Genomic DNA, 17531 nt, shown 5'->3' with positions numbered 1-17531 from the left:
ATAACACTTAGGGGACACCTACCATCACCTCTGGTCTGATTGTAGTGCTTGTAATGATCAATGAGGCTTGACATTGGCTATAAATAGCACACCTTAGTTCATAACCATTCACACAACTCAAACTCACCTTTCTGATCATTCTAAGTGCTCCCAAGCAATTCTCTTCTGCTCTATAATCAAGAACACACTTCTGTAAGTCGTTCATAACCAATTTGGCCTTGCTTTTCCATAGTTTTAGCCTATAAACGCAACCGTCGTAACTAACGGTTGTCATTGCAATATCTTGCAAATGGTTCAGTCTTATGACGAATCAAAAGTGGTTATGAGTTGGTATTTATGTGGGTAATAAACCTCTAAAATGGTTCCCCCTGATCACCACTCTAACTATGTCAAATGTCGAGTCAAACGTGCGATTAAAAAGTCAACAGAAAGCTATTTTAGCGATTTATGCATAATCTGTAATATATATGTTATGGAACCTGTTTTGATAATCATAAAACATGATAATAAGTATATAAACCTATTTGCGCTCGTTTGAATCGATCATTTACTATATAGAACCGGTTCGGAGCCGAATGTCGCAAAAGTTTGACTTTTGCTTTGACTTCAGTTCTGACCCGTTTTAGTGAGGTATAAATATACCTTAGGACTCTCTTAGGACCAGGTCACATGTTGGTATACGCCTCTGTGGTCGGTTCATGAGTTATCCGAGTCTTTTACGTATTTCCGTCATTCGCCTAAAAGTTGACCGTAACGGCCTTTTAAAAATTAAAACGAGTATTTCGGACACGTGAACGGACCAAAACCTTGCTTGTTAAATTATAAGCATGTCCTTAAAGTTTCACGTCAATCCGAGGCATAGAATGAGAGTTATGCTAAAAGGCGCACTTTTAAGAAAGTTTTGTAATTAACGGCGCAATTAGCATAACGCCCATCTAACCCAAGTTTTCGTCACCAAAACTTTTACCCACTGTGGTAAAATAATATTTTGGGAATTTTAAAGATTTTTAATAATTTTTACCTTGCTCATAACCTGCGGTTATGGTTACGGTTCGGTAAATGCCGAATATGCCCTTTTTGGCCAAAACGGGAGTTCTACAAGGTCTTTTGACCCGATTCCAGTTGCTACTGGTTTTAAATAATAAATAAAGTATTTTAAGCTTTATAAGCTGTTCGGGAAACTCAGATTTCCTGTAGAACTCGAAAAGCCCTTTTAAAGTCTTTAAAATGACCGAAAAGCCCCTTCGGGGCATAATATTAACTTAAACTCGTTACGGGCATTACGGAAGGTATCCCACTGATACCAAAATACTTTTAAGGCATATTGACTTAGGAAATAAGCGTAGGACACTTATGGTTAACCGTTTCGCCTATTTGCGCACACGGTACGGCTCATGGAACTAGTTTTCGTGCAATAGCCGATGTGGGTCAAAGTATATTATTTGAACCCCAAAATCCAGAGTATGAACTATAAACCATATAAAACAAGTCTTTGAACTTGTTGGGTCCAAATCATACTCCATTCTCGGTTTTTGCATTTTCGTGCGAATTAACCATATCTATATATCGGAATCAAACGGTTTAAGCTACGGCTAATACAAGGACCGTTAGGATTCTAAGAGGTTAATTAAAACCTTCGTTCCAGATTAGGAGCCCCAGTAAAAGCTATCGGTGACTTGATCTAAATTAAGGATTTATACTTGCAAAGGAAAATACTTTTGACTTATTTCCCCTATATGGGCTTGGGTTACGGTATATTAATACCGCTTGATTGAGCATTATATAATTCCATCGCTTAGGTGGTTAATTGATTAAATATGATCGGCTCATTTAAACAGTTTTGTTGCTTATAAGCCTTTGGGGGGTTTAATGACCGTTGTCCCGGATATCCTTGGCATCATTTTACGAAATGACCACGACCATCGACATCCCGGTGTAGGCGTACACCCGGTATAAAGTGTCGACATTAAAACTAAAAGACGTAGCCGTTGGTTTTTGTACTACGGTTTTACGCAAACGTGGTGTGTCTATAAATCTTTAACCCGGAACGACCCGGGCTACTGAACGCATAAAAGAACATGTAAAACGTTCACAAGATCATTATGAATTTTCCCAAGTTATAAAAGAGTTTGTGCCTTGTGCATTCAAATCAATTTTAATAAACATTTTCAAATGTGTCAGTTGAATGTATTTACCAGTGTAAACTGACGTATTTTCCCCAAAAAGATTAAGTGCAGGTACCTAAACGTAATTGGCTGGTATTAGCTCCCTAGCGTCGGGATAAGCCTCGCAAGCTTGATTGCAGTATCTAATGGAACAATACTTTACCTTTATTTACGATCCACTGTGGATATTCAACTTCTGTAATACATTGATATTATCACCAGAGGTTGAAATATATATATTTATCTTATGCTTCCGCTGTGCATTATATAATTGTGTGGTTTGACTATATTGTTGCCAACATCGTCACGGTAATCCCCCACCGGGCCCACCGGTGAGACACGTGGAAATCGGGGTGTGACAGGTTGGTATCAGAGCCAACATTGAGTGAATTAAACACTACCCTATTGTGTTTAATCTCAGTGACACAATTGCACATACTTGAGTCTAGACAATAACTTAGGACAAATTCGGATTATTACTCCTTTTTGTCTTTATTTTCGATTTGATTTTTAATAAGTTTTGGAGCAGGAAAATGCCACCTGTTATATTCCGAGGAAGAGGAAGGGGACGTAGAGGCCGAGGAGAAATCGTGACACATCACGATCAAGAAGCTGGACCATCTGGTACAAGACATCCTTCGATGACACGAAGCGAAGAGCCACAACGACGAAGAGATCTTTACGAACCAGCGAGGCATTCCACTTCGCACAGCTCGACGCCATCCTACCGGCACTCCTTTGGGCCAGATTCAGAAAATAATCCCAACAACCCACAACCTTCCTTCATACCTCTACAACGTTCGGTTTCGCACCGGAATTATGACGACCCTACTCCATACTACGTGGCTCAGTTTAATCCGGCTGACTACATACAGGAACCTTCAGGTTTTGTTCCACTAGGGCCACAAGACCATTTTTCTGAAGATCCCATGGAGGAAGATGAGGATCCAACTGAACCAGCTCGTGGTACGCCCACGCATCCGATAGAAGTATCTGATGGATCTTCATATCATGGTCCGCAGTATCAAGGCCCAGACAGCTTTATGGCCTTGTTTGACCGACATGAGTGGTACAACACACCATCTCATCAGACATCGCAACCGAGACATCCACAGGATCCCTCTGAGGATTCACGCTTTGAGGCAGTTACGCCACCACCTCCGCCACCGGCACAACCAGTTATACCTGATCCGCCGAGGCGTAGGAGGACAAATGCTCGTATGTCAACACGAGGAGGAGGGGGTATCCACTTCAGCACTCCTCGACATTCTAGTAGTAGCCACTATCCGCCGCTACAAGAAGAAGGACCTTCAAGTCCTATACAAGAAGCGAACTCCGCACCAACTGCACGAAATTCGCCACCATTTGGGTATGACCAACCCATACCAGCTTACACAGGTCCAACGGCTTACAACCCGTTTGAACCATCACAAGCACAATACAACTACGGCTATGAGCGCGACCCATATGTGGTGTCGGCTAGATATAATACGCGCTACCCTGACGGAGCACATGGAAACATGGGACCACCGGACTACTCAGCTCATGGGTATCCAATACCTCCCAGACCTCCAGTTCCGCATCAAGCGCCACAACCACGATTCTCTCCTCCTGAACAGGAAGAAATACTCCATCGACTAGATCGTGTGGAGAGAGAGTTCGAGGAAGAAAAGAAAAGCCACCGAGGATTTCTCAAGGGCTTGGCGAACCTACTAAAGGGCAAAAAGAAGAAACGTGACCATTAGCCCTTAATAGTTGTACTACTGTAATTTCTACTTTAAAATAAGTCCCTGTGTGGACAACTTATCGTATTTCAGTCCCTACGTGGACTTATCTTTAGTCCTTGCATGGACACCTATCTTGTATTAGTCCCTGCGTGGACTTGTCACTTATTTTAAAACCTCTCTGGAGGAATGTACTATTTGAAAGACCCATTTAGGGCAATAAGTAATTGTATTTGAGATTTTGGAATGTATGTTATGAGTTTTGTTTTAATATATATAAAATAAATCAAAACCATTCCTTTTACATTGATCTGCCTAAATAAAGAATCTCAAAAGGTGAAACCTAGCTTGGGGTCTTTTAAGATCTAGTCAAGATGGTACGACCTAACTGAAAAGATTCTGATTCCCTGTTAACCTCTGTACGCATGTTAACATTCATGGCAGATGTGATTCGTTATAATCACGCACGTCATTCCTATACAATAATCCTTTAAGGATTTCAAAACCCAACTAAATGATATATAAATCGTGGGTTAAATCACCAATGAAGGTGATCAGTATTATAAAGACATCCATTAGTGATGCAATGCCTACGGGCCAGTATTATAAAGACATCCATTAGTGATGCAATGCCTACGGGCCAGTATTATAAAACATCCATTAGTGATGCAGTGCCTACGGGCCAGAATTATTAAAACATCCATTAGTGATGCAGTGCCTACGGGCCAGAATTATTAAAACATCCATTAGTGATGTAGTGCCTACGGGCCAGTATTATTAAAACATCCATTAGTGATGTAGTGCCTACGGGCCAATATTATTAAAACATCCATTAATGATGTAGTGCCTACGGGCCAACCATATTAAGACATCCATTAGAGGTGTAGTGCCTATGGGCCATAATAATTGTCTTATAACGACAAAAGACAGTGGTGGTCTATGACTCCCTGTCGAAAAGAGATAAAGAACTACGGTTCAATTCTCTATGCCTTTGATTCTATGAAATCTCGGCTGATATTATAAAACATCATCGTGATTAGGCTTTATGCCGCCAATATTATCTATATAGCTGAAATAGGATATATTCGGATCCTAATGTTTAATGAAATAAAAAGTTAACCAAATATGGTCTCTGTACCATGGTTGACAAATTGTCATAAAAGACAATCATATAATAATCTCCTAAATTAAAATTTTGTTATCTTCTGTAACAGATTCAAGTTACAATGGCGGATCCCAATGGAGAGAACAGCCACACGAATGAAGATGACTATGACAATGCGTCAGTACATTTGACAGGCGCACAACTGAAGGCTCTGATTAACAATGCTGTCCAGGCAGCTATTGATCGTCAAAATACTGAGTCTCAAGGCAGAACTGTGTCAAAACCACCCTCTAAACCAAAGACACACTCCAAACCACCCTCTGAACCCAAGAAAGATGACGACAAGCACTCGTCTACTGAGCACAGCGTTCATCGCGATAGAGAATATACTGATGCGTCAAGTGCTAAGGGTTGCACCTACAAATACTTTGTATCATGTAAGCCCCGTGAATTTACAGGGGAGAAAGGTGCGGTTGATTGTATCACCTGGCTGGACGAGATGGACACGATAGTGGACATCAGCGGGTGCGCTGAGAGGGACGTGGTTAAGTTTGTGTCCCAGTCATTCAAGGGCGAGGCCCTGGCATGGTGGAGAGCTCTGGTGCAGGCTTCAGGTAAGTCTGCCTTGTACAAAATGTCATGGGGGGAGTTTATTACCCTCATAAAAGAAAACTACTGCCCTCAGCACGAGGTTGAGAAGATTGAGGCAGATTTTGTCTCACTAGTGATGACAAACCTGGATTGTCAAGCTTATCTGACAAGCTTTAACACTATGTCACGCCTGGTGCCATATCTTGTGACACCAGAACCTCGAAGGATTGCCCGATTCATTGGGGGCTTAGAGCCGGCGATCAAGGCCAGCGTAAAGGCCTCTAGGCCAACGACCTTCAGGTCAGTTACTGACCTCTCCTTGTCTCTTACACTTGATGCTGTCCGTCTGAGGGCACAAAGGAGCAAGGAGGCTGAAAAGCGAAAGCGTGAGGATGATACCTCACGAAAGTCTGGGAAAAAGCACCGTGGAAACGGTGAGGGCAAGAGAGGGTCGGAGGCAAAGAAGGAGGGGCAAGCTGATGGAAGACCTCACTGCAAGGTCTGCAAGAAACCTCACTCCGGGAAGTGTAGGTTTGCGTCTGGTTCACAGTCGCAACAAAAGACTCCACCCTGTGGGCTATGCAAGTCCAAGGATCATAAGACAGTGGAGTGCAAAAAGATAAAGGACGCAACCTGCTTTAATTGTAACGAAAAGGGGCACATAAAGAGTAATTGCCCGAAGTATGCCAAGAAGGCGGAAGAAACGAAGAAATCAAATGCGAGAGTTTTTCGCTTGGATGCAAAGGAAGCAGTCAAGGACGACAATGTGCTTACAGGTACTTTTCTCGTAAATAATATATTTGCAAGAGTACTATTCGATTCTGGCGCTGACAAGTCCTTTGTAGACCAGAAATTTTGCCAACTACTAAATATGCCAATCAAAACCCTTGACGTGAAATACGAAGTAGAGTTAGCAGACGGCACGATAGAAACCGTCTCTACCGTTCTAGAAGGATGTGAAATATCCATTAGGAACCATTCTTTTCCTTTATCTCTACTTCCTTTCAAACTTGCGGGTTTTGACATCGTGCTAGGCATGGACTGGTTATCCCATAACCAGGCCCAAATCATTTGCGGCAAGAGGCAAATAGTCTTAAAGACTCCGAGTGGTGAATCTCTTACCATTCGAGGGGATACGCACTACGGATTGCCCGAAGACGTATCTATGCTGAAAGCTTCAAGGTGTTTGAACAGAGGCGGTGTAATTTACATGGCTCAAGTGATAATTGAAGAACCAAAGCCGAAGATCGAGGATCTTCCTGTCATTTCTGAATATCCCGAGGTTTTTCCTGAAGAACTACCTGGTTTGCCACCAGATAGACAAGTGGAGTTCAGAATTGACATCATTCCTGGAGCAGCTCCGATAGCCAGAGCACCTTACAGATTAGCGCCAACGGAAATGAAGGAACTGAGGACCCAGTTGGATGAACTGCTGGCGAAAGGTTTTATCAGACCTAGTTCATCTCCCTGGGGAGCTCCTGTCCTATTTGTAAAGAAGAAGGACGGATCGATGCGGTTGTGCATCGACTATAGAGAGCTGAATAAAGTTACCATAAAGAATAGATATCCCTTACCAAGGATCGATGATCTATTCGATCAGCTGCAAGGAGCAAGCTACTTTTCCAAGATCGACTTAAGGTCGGGTTATCATCAACTAAGGGTCAGAGATGAAGATGTACACAAGACTGCATTTAGGACTCGCTATGGTCATTACGAGTTCCTAGTGATGCCTTTTGGGCTCACAAATGCACCGGCTGCGTTCATGGATCTCATGAATCGCGTTTGCAAGCCATACTTGGACAAATTCGTCATAGTCTTCATCGACGATATCCTTATCTATTCCAAGAATCAAGATGACCACGAGAAGCACCTTCGTTGCATTCTCGAATTACTGCAGCATGAGAAACTCTACGCCAAATTCTCGAAATGTGAATTCTGGCTAAGAGAGGTTCAATTTTTAGGACACGTTGTGAGTGAGCGTGGTATCCAAGTGGATCCCGCTAAGGTAGAGGCAGTCATGAACTGGCAAGAGCCAAAGACGCCTACCGAAATCCGTAGTTTCCTAGGATTAGCAGGATACTACCGGAGATTTATTGAAAATTTTTCAAGGATTGCTGCGCCCTTGACTTCTTTGACCAAGAAGAAAGAAAAGTACATTTGGGGCCCAAAGCAGCAAGAGTCCTTTGAAATACTGAAGCAGAAGCTGAGCAACGCACCTGTGTTAACCCTACCTGAGGGTACAGATGAATTCGTAGTTTACTGCGATGCATCACACATGGGCATAGGGTGTGTGCTTATGCAAAAGGGCAAGGTGATTGCCTATGCTTCAAGACAATTAAAGGTGCATGAAAAGAATTACACCACCCATGATTTGGAGTTGGGTGCCGTTGTATTTGCACTTAAGTTGTGGAGGCACTACCTTTATGGCGTTAAGTTTGTGGTTTATTCTGATCACAAAAGCCTCCAGCACCTGTTCAACCAGAAAGAGTTGAACATGAGGCAACGCCGTTGGATGGAAACCCTGAATGATTATGACTGTGAAATCAGGTACCATCCCGGCAAGGCGAATGTAGTCGCCGATGCTTTGAGCAGAAAGGAAAGGGTAAAACCCATTCGAATCAATGCCAAGAGCATTGAGGTTAAGAATAATTTGATAGAAAGGATATTAGCTGCGCAGCATGAGGCTGTGTTGGAAGCTAATTACCCTAATGAAAAGCTGGGAGTAACTGAGGAGCAGTTGACTCTTAGCAAGGATGGAATTCTTAGACTGAACGGACGTATATGGGTTCCGATATATGGAGGACTACGAGATGTTGTTCTCCAGGAAGCCCATAGTTCCAAATACTCAGTCCATCCTGGTGCTGATAAGATGTACCAAGACTTAAAGGCAAATTATTGGTGGATAGGCTTGAAAAAGTCTGTAGCCGCCCATGTAGCAAAGTGCTTGACTTGTGCTCAAGTCAAAGCCGAGCACCAAAAGCCGTCTGGCTTGCTACAACAGCCTGAACTTCCCGAGTGGAAGTGGGAATGCGTAACTATGGATTTCATAACCAAGTTACCCAAGACCAGGAAAGGAAATGATACAATATGGGTCATAGTCGATAGGCTGACTAAATCAGCTCATTTTCTACCCATTAAGGAGACATATAGCTCCGATATGTTAGCCCAACTTTATGTTGATAAGATTGTAGCCTTACACGGCATACCTGTGTCTATTATCTCCGACAGGGATACTAGATACACATCTCACTTCTGGAAAAGTTTCCAGGAATCTTTGGGCACGCGTTTAAATTTTAGTACGGCTTACCATCCACAGACGGACGGTCAAAGTGAGCGTACTATCCAAACGCTAGAAGACATGCTTCGTGCATGTGCGATCGATTTAGGTGGTAACTGGGATAAAAACCTACCCCTGATCGAATTCTCCTACAATAATAGCTACCACACCAGCATAAAGGCTGCGTCTTTTGAGGCATTATATGGTAGGAAATGTAGATCGCCTGTTTGTTGGGTGGAAGTAGGAGAGGTCCAATTATCGGGACCAGAGATTGTTTTCCAGACGACGGACAAGATTGTCCAGATCCGGGAACGTCTCAAGGCTGCCCGCGATAGGCAGAAGAGCTACGCTGATCCAAAGCGTAAGGATTTTCACTTCGAAGTGGGTGAAAAAGTATTACTTAAGGTGTCACCCTGGAAGGGGGTGATGCGCTTCGGCAAGAAGGGCAAGCTGAGTCCGAGATACATAGGGCCTTTTGAGGTCACTGAACGAGTCGGATCAGTTGCCTATAAACTGAATTTGCCTGAAGAGCTCAATGGAATTCACAATGTGTTCCACATCTGCAATCTCAAAAAGTGCTTCGCCGACGAGTCGTTGGTGATTCCACACACAGATGTGCATATAGATGAGAGCTTAAAGTTCATAGAAAAACCTTTGTCGATTGAAGATCGACAGGTGAAGAAGCTTCGCAGAAAGCACGTACCGATTGTAAAAGTCAAATGGGATGCTCGTAGAGGTCCTGAATATACGTGGGAAGTCGAAGCTACAATGAAAGAAAAATACCCCTATTTATTTGAGTAAATCTCGGGTCGAGATTTATTTTAAGGGGGTGAGGATGTAACACCTCGAATTTTTGTGTCCAATGATGTGTTAACACGTGTCATTGTTTACACGTGGCATCTATAATAAATAAAGGACTAATTTTGACAAACCTTGAAAGTATATAAATTCGAGGGTTATAAATGTCAACAAGGGTAAATATACTGTATAGTATCCCTAAATAATGCTTAAACCTTCAAACGAATAAATTATAGATCGTACAAAAACGAAACGCGGAAGAAGGTGAGAGATTACAAACTACAGGGGTTAACTGTGTCAACATGTTTAATAATACCTCTGAGTGACCCTTTAACGTTCCAAAGACTTTGTAACGGTATTATACCCTCACTAAAATAATATATATGAATTTCGCGAAGTTTCGATATGAAACGAGAAAGTTACGATCGAATTCGTAGAAGAAGGGTTAAAAGCGTCAACAGTGAAAGTTAAGGCTTTCCAATATAATTAATAAATAAACCGGGGACTTAATAATGCGGGTAATTAACACGAGGCCCCTATCGGTAAATAACCGAGGGCCAAACCGCAAAGTTACCCCTTCAAAACCGAAAGGTCAGGTGAATCATTACGAAAGATTTCGTTATTAATGGCCAGATTCTGTAATCATTACAAAAAGATTTAAAAATCCTGAAATCTTAACCTTAGGCGACCCGCGTGAAGGTTAAGGATTAGTTGAGGCGGGCCGCGAGCCTCCTTTGTTTCGCGTCTGTTATTTGATCTTTAGGCGACCCGCATTAAAATGCATGGGAACTCCCATGCGGGCCGCGTAAAGTGCCCAGATGCAGAAAATTGATGTTTTCTTGACTTTTGGAGTCTTGAACGATCAAAAACCAACAAATGGGGCATGGGCACCCTATGCTCAACCCATAACACTTAGGGGACACCTACCATCACCTCTGGTCTGATTGTAGTGCTTGTAATGATCAATGAGGCTTGACATTGGCTATAAATAGCACACCTTAGTTCATAACCATTCACACAACTCAAACTCACCTTTCTGATCATTCTAAGTGCTCCCAAGCAATTCTCTCTTCTGCTCTATAATCAAGAACACACTTCTGTAAGTCGTTCATAACCAATTTGGCCTTGCTTTTCCATAGTTTTAGCCTATAAACGCAACCGTCGTAACTAACGGTTGTCATTGCAATATCTTGCAAATGGTTCAGTCTTATGACGAATCAAAAGTGGTTATGAGTTGGTATTTATGTGGGTAATAAACCTCTAAAATGGTTCCCCCTGATCACCACTCTAACTATGTCAAATGTCGAGTCAAACGTGCGGTTAAAAAGTCAACAGAAAGCTATTTTAGCGATTTATGCATAATCTGTAATATATATGTTATGGAACCTGTTTTGATAATCATAAAACATGATAATAAGTATATAAACCTATTTGCGCTCGTTTGAATCGATCATTTACTATATAGAACCGGTTCGGAGCCGAATGTCGCAAAAGTTTGACTTTTGCTTTGACTTCAGTTCTGACCCGTTTTAGTGAGGTATAAATATACCTTAGGACTCTCTTAGGACCAGGTCACATGTTGGTATACGCCTCTGTGGTCGGTTCATGAGTTATCCGAGTCTTTTACGTATTTCCGTCATTCGCCTAAAAGTTGACCGTAACGGCCTTTTAAAAATTAAAACGAGTATTTCGGACACGTGAACGGACCAAAACCTTGCTTGTTAAATTATAAGTATGTCCTTAAAGTTTCACGTCAATCCGAGGCCTAGAATGAGAGTTATGCTAAAAGGCGCACTTTTAAGAAAGTTTTGTAATTAACGGCGCAATTAGCATAACGCCCATCTAACCCAAGTTTTCGTCACCAAAACTTTTACCCACTGTGGTAAAATAATATTTTGGGAATTTTAAAGATTTTTAATAATTTTTACCTTGCTCATAACCTGCGGTTATGGCTACGGTTCGGTAAATGCCGAATATGCCCTTTTTGGCCAAAACGGGAGTTCTACAAGGTCTTTTGACCCGATTCCAGTTGCTACTGGTTTTAAATAATAAATAAAGTATTTTAAGCTTTATAAGCTGTTCGGGAAACTCAGATTTCCTGTAGAACTCGAAAAGCCCTTTTAAAGTCTTTAAAATGACCGAAAAGCCCCTTCGGGGCATAATATTAACTTAAACTCGTTACGGGCATTACGGAAGGTATCCCACTGATACCAAAATACTTTTAAGGCATATTGACTTAGGAAATAAGCGTAGGACACTTATGGTTAACCGTTTCGCCTATTTGCGCACACGGTACGGCTCATGGAACTAGTTTTCGTGCAATAGCCGATGTGGGTCAAAGTATATTATTTGAACCCCAAAATCCAGAGTATGAACTATAAACCATATAAAACAAGTCTTTGAACTTGTTGGGTCCAAATCATACTCCATTCTCGGTTTTCGCCTTTTCGTGCGAATTAACCATATCTATATATCGGAATCAAACGGTTTAAGCTACGGCTAATACAAGGACCGTTAGGATTCTAAGAGGTTAATTAAAACCTTCGTTCCAGATTAGGAGCCCCAGTAAAAGCTATCGGTGACTTGATCTAAATTAAGGATTTATACTTGCAAAGGTAAATACTTTTGACTTATTTCCCCTATATGGGCTTGGGTTACGGTATATTAATACCGCTTGATTGAGCATTATATAATTCCATCGCTTAGGTGGTTAATTGATTAAATATGATCGGCTCATTTAAACAGTTTTGTTGCTTATAAGCCTTTGGGGGGTTTAATGACCGTTGTCCCGGATATCCTTGGCATCATTTTACGAAATGGCCACGACCATCGACATCCCGGTGTAGGCGTACACCCGGTATAAAGTGTCGACATTAAAACTAAAAGACGTAGCCGTTGGTTTTTGTACTACGGTTTTACGCAAACGTGGTGTGCCTATAAATCTTTAACCCGGCACGACCCGGGCTACTGAACGCATAAAAGAACATGTAAAACGTTCACAAGATCATTATGAATTTTCCCAAGTTATAAAAGAGTTTGTGCCTTGTGCATTCAAATCAATTTTAATAAACATTTTCAAATGTGTCAGTTGAATGTATTTACCAGTGTAAACTGACGTATTTTCCCCAAAAAGATTAAGTGCAGGTACCTAAACGTAATTGGCTGGTATTAGCTCCCTAGCGTCGGGATAAGCCTCGCAAGCTTGATTGCAGTATCTAATGGAACAATACTTTACCTTTATTTACGATCCACTGTGGATATTCAACTTCTGTAATACATTGATATTATCACCAGAGGTTGAAATATATATATTTATCTTATGCTTCCGCTGTGCATTATATAATTGTGTGGTTTGACTATATTGTTGCCAACATCGTCACGGTAATCCCCCACCGGGCCCACCGGTGAGACACGTGGAAATCGGGGTGTGACAGGTTGGTATCAGAGCCAACATTGAGTGAATTAAACACTACCTAATTGTGTTTAATCTCAATGACACAATTGCACATACTTGAGTCTAGACAAGAACTTAGGACAAATTCGGATTAATTACTCCTTTTTGTCTTTATTTTCGATTTTGATTTTTAATAAGTTTTGAAGCAGGAAAATGCCACCTGTTATATTCCGAGGAAGAGGAAGGGGAAGAAGAGGCCGAGGAGAAATCGTGACACATCACGATAACGAAGCTGGACCATCTGGTACAAGACATCCTTCGATGACACGAAGCGAAGAGCCACAACGACGAAGAGATCTTTACGAACCAGCGAGGCATTCCACTTCGCACAGCTCGACGCCATCCTACCGGCACTCCTTTGGGCCAGATTCAGAAAATAATCCCAACAACCCACAACCTTCCTTCATACCTCTACAACCTTCGTTTTGCACCGGAATTATGACGACCCTACTCCATACTACGTAGCTCAGTTTAATGCGGCTGACTACATACAGAACCTTCAGGTTTTGTTCCACTAGGGCCACAAGACCATTTTTCTGAAGATCCCATGGAGGAAGATGAGGATCCAACTGAACCAGCTTCGTGGTACGCCCACGCATCCGATAGAAGTATCTGATGGATCTTCATATCATGGTCCGCAGTATCAAGGCCCAGACAGCTTTATGGCCTGTTTGACCGACATGAGTGGTACAACACACCATCTCATCAGACATCGCAACCGAGACATCCACAGGATCCCTCTGAGGATTCACGCTTTGAGGCAGTTACGCCACCACCTCCGCCACCGGCACAACCAGTAATACCTGATCCGCCGAGGCGTAGGAGGACAAATGCTCGTATGTCTACACGAGGAGGAGGAGGTATCCACTTCAGCACTCCTCGACATTCAGTAGTAGCCACTATCCGCCGCTACAAGAAGAAGGACCTTCAAGTCCTATACAGGAGGCGAACTCCGCACCTACTGCACGAAATTCGCCACCATTTGGTATGACCAACCCATACCAGCTTACACAGGTCCAACGGCTTACAACCCGTTTGAACCATCACAAGCACAATACAACTACGGCTATGAGCGCGACCCATATGTGGTGTCGGCTAGATATAATGCGCGCTACCCTGACGGAGCCACATGGAAACATGGGACCACCGATTACTAGCTCATGGGTATCCAATACCTCCCAGACCTCCAGTTCCGCATCAAGCGCCACAACCCACGGATTTTCTGCCTCCTGAACAGGAAGAAATACTCCATCGACTAGATCGTGTGGAGAGAGAGTTCCGAGGAAGAAAAGAAAAGCCACCGAGGATTTCTCAAGGGCTTGGCGAATCTACTAAAGGGCAAAAAGAAGAAACGTGACCATTAGCCCTTAATAGTTGTACTACTATAATTTCTACTTTGAAATAAGTCCCTGTGTGGACAACTTATCGTATTTCAGTCCCTACGTGGACTTTACTTTAGTCCTTGCATGGACACCTATCTTGTACTAGTCCCTGCGGTGGACTTGTCACTTATTTTAAAAAAACCTCTATGGAGGTATGTACTATTTGAAAGACCCGTTTAGGGCAATATGTAACTGTATTTGAGATTTTGGAATGTATGTTATGAAGTTTTGTTTTAATATGTATAAAGATAAATCAAAACCATTCCTTTTATATTGATCTGCCTAATAAAGAATCTTAAAAGGTGAAACCTAGCTTGGGGTCTTTTAAGATCAGTCAAGATGGTACGACCTAACTGAAAAGATTCTGATTCCCTGTTAACCTCTGTACGCATGTTAACATTCATGGCAGATGTGATTCGTTATAATCACGCACGTCATTCTTATACAATAATCCTTTAAGGATTTCAAAACCCAACTAAATGATATTAATCGTGGGTTAAATCACCAATGAAGGTGATCAATATTATAAGACATCCATGATGCAATGCCTACGGGCCAGTATTATAAAACATCCATTTAGTGATGCAATGCCTACGGCCATTATAAGACATCCATTAGTGATGCAATGCCTACGGGCCAGTATTATAAAACATCCATTAGTGATGTAGTGCCTACGGGCCATATTATTAAAACATCCATTAGTGATGTAGTGCCTACGGGCCAGTATTATTAAAACATCCATTAGTGATGTAGTGCCTACGGGCCAATATTATTAAAACATCCGTTAGTGGATGTAGTGGCCTACGGGCCAGTATTATAAAACATCCATAAGTGATGTAGTGCCTACGGGCCAACTATAATAAACATCCATTAGAGGTGTAGTGCCTATGGGCCATAATAATTATCTTATAAAGACAAAAGGCAGTGGTAGTCTATGACTCTCTGTCAGAAAGAGATAAAAGAACTACGGTTCAAATCTCTATGCCTTTGATTCTATGAAATCTCGGCTAATATTATAAAACATCATCATGATTAGGCTTTATGCCGCCAATACTATTTATATAGTTGAAATAGGATATATTCAAATCCTAATATTTAATGAAATAAAAAAGTTAACCAAATATGGTTCTGTACCATGGTTGACGAAATTGTCATAAAAAACAATCATATAATAATCTCCCTAAATTTTGTTATCTTCTGTAACAGATTCAAGTTACAATGGCGGATCCCAATGGAGAGAACAGCCACACAAATGAAGATGACTATGACAATGCGTCAGTACATTTGACAGGCGCACAACTGAAGGCTCTGATCAACAATGCTGTCCAGGCAGCTATTGATCGTCAAAATACTGAGTCTCAAGGCAGAACTGTGTCAAAACCACCCTCTAAACCAAAGACACACTCCAAACCACCCTCTGAACCCAAGAAAGATGACGACAAAGCATTCGTCTACTGAGCACAGCGTTCATCGCGATAGAGAATATACTGATGCGTCAGTGCTAAGGGTTGCACCTACAAATACTTTGTATCATGTAAGCCCCGTGAATTTACAGGGGAGAAAGGTGCGGTTGATTGTATCACCTGGCTGACGAGATGGACACGATTGTGGACATCAGCGGGTGCGCTGAGAGGGACGTGGTTAAGTTTGTGTCCCAGTCATTCAAGGGCGAGGCCCTGGCGTGGTGGAGAGCTCTGGTGCAGGCTTCAGGTAAGTCTGCCTTGTACAAAATGTCATGGGGGAGTTTATTACCCTCATAAAAGAAAACTACTGCCCTCAGCACGAGGTTGAGAAGATTGAGGCTGATTTTGTCTCACTAGTGATGACAAACCTGGATTGTCAAGCATATCTGACAAGCTTTAACACTATGTCACGCCTGGTGCCATATCTTGTGACACCAGAACCTACGAAGGATTGCCCGATTCATTGGGGGCTTAGAGCCGGCGATCAAGGCCAGCGTAAAGGCCTCTAGGCCAACGACCTTCAGGTCAGTTACTGACCTCTCCTTGTCTCTTACACTTGATGCTGTCCGTCTGAGGGCACAAAGGAGCAAGGAGGCTGAAAAGCGAAAACGTGAGGATGATACCTCACGAAAGTCTGGAAAAAGCACCGTGGAAACGGTGAGGCAAGAGAGGGTCGGAGGCAAAGAAGGAGGGGCAAGCTGATGGAAGACCCACTGCAAGGTCTGCAAGAAACCTCACTCCGGGAAGTGTAGGTTTGCGTCTGGTTCACAGTCGCAACAAAGACTCCACCCTGTGGGCTATGCAAGTCCAAGGATCATAAGACAGTGGAGTGCAAAAAGATAAAGGATGCAACCTGCTTTAATTGTAATGAAAAGGGGCACATAAAGAGTAATTGCCCGAAGTATGCCAAGAAGGCGGAAGAGACAAGAAGTCAAATGCGAGAGTTTTTCGCTTGGATGCAAAGGAAGCGGTCAAGGACGACAATGTGCTTACAGGTACTTTTCTCGTAAATAATATATTTGCAAGAGTACTATTCGATTCTGGCGCTGAAAGTCCTTTGTAGACCAGAAATTTTGCCAACTACTAAATATGCCAATCAAAACCCTTGACGTGAAATACGAAGTAGAGTTAGCAGACGGCACGATAGAAACCGTCTACTGTTCTAGAAGGATGTGAAATATCCATTAGGAACCATTCTTTTCCTTTATCTCTACTTCCTTTCAAATTAGCGGGTTTTGACATCGTGCTAGGCATGGACTGGTTATCCCATAACCAGGCCCAAATCATTTGCGGCAAAGCAATAGTTTTAAAGACTCCGAGTGGTGAATCTCTTACCATTCGAGGGGATACGCATTACGGATTGCCCGAAGACGTATCTATGCTGAAAGCTTCAAGGTGTTTGAACAGAGGCTGTGTAATTTACATGGCTCAGGTGATAATTGAAGAACCAAAGCCGAAGATCGAGGATCTTCCTGTCATTTCTGAATACCCCGAGGTTTTTCCTGAAGAACTACCTGGTTTGCCACCAGATAGACAAGTGGAGTTCAGAATTGACATCATTCCTGGAGCAGC

The sequence above is a fragment of the Helianthus annuus genome, chromosome 8 (genome assembly GCF_002127325.2).
Source record: "Helianthus annuus cultivar XRQ/B chromosome 8, HanXRQr2.0-SUNRISE, whole genome shotgun sequence".
NCBI classification, from domain to species: Eukaryota; Viridiplantae; Streptophyta; class Magnoliopsida; order Asterales; family Asteraceae; genus Helianthus; species Helianthus annuus.
The sequence above is the reverse complement of the archived record's forward strand: the minus strand, read 5'-3'. Positions refer to the sequence as shown.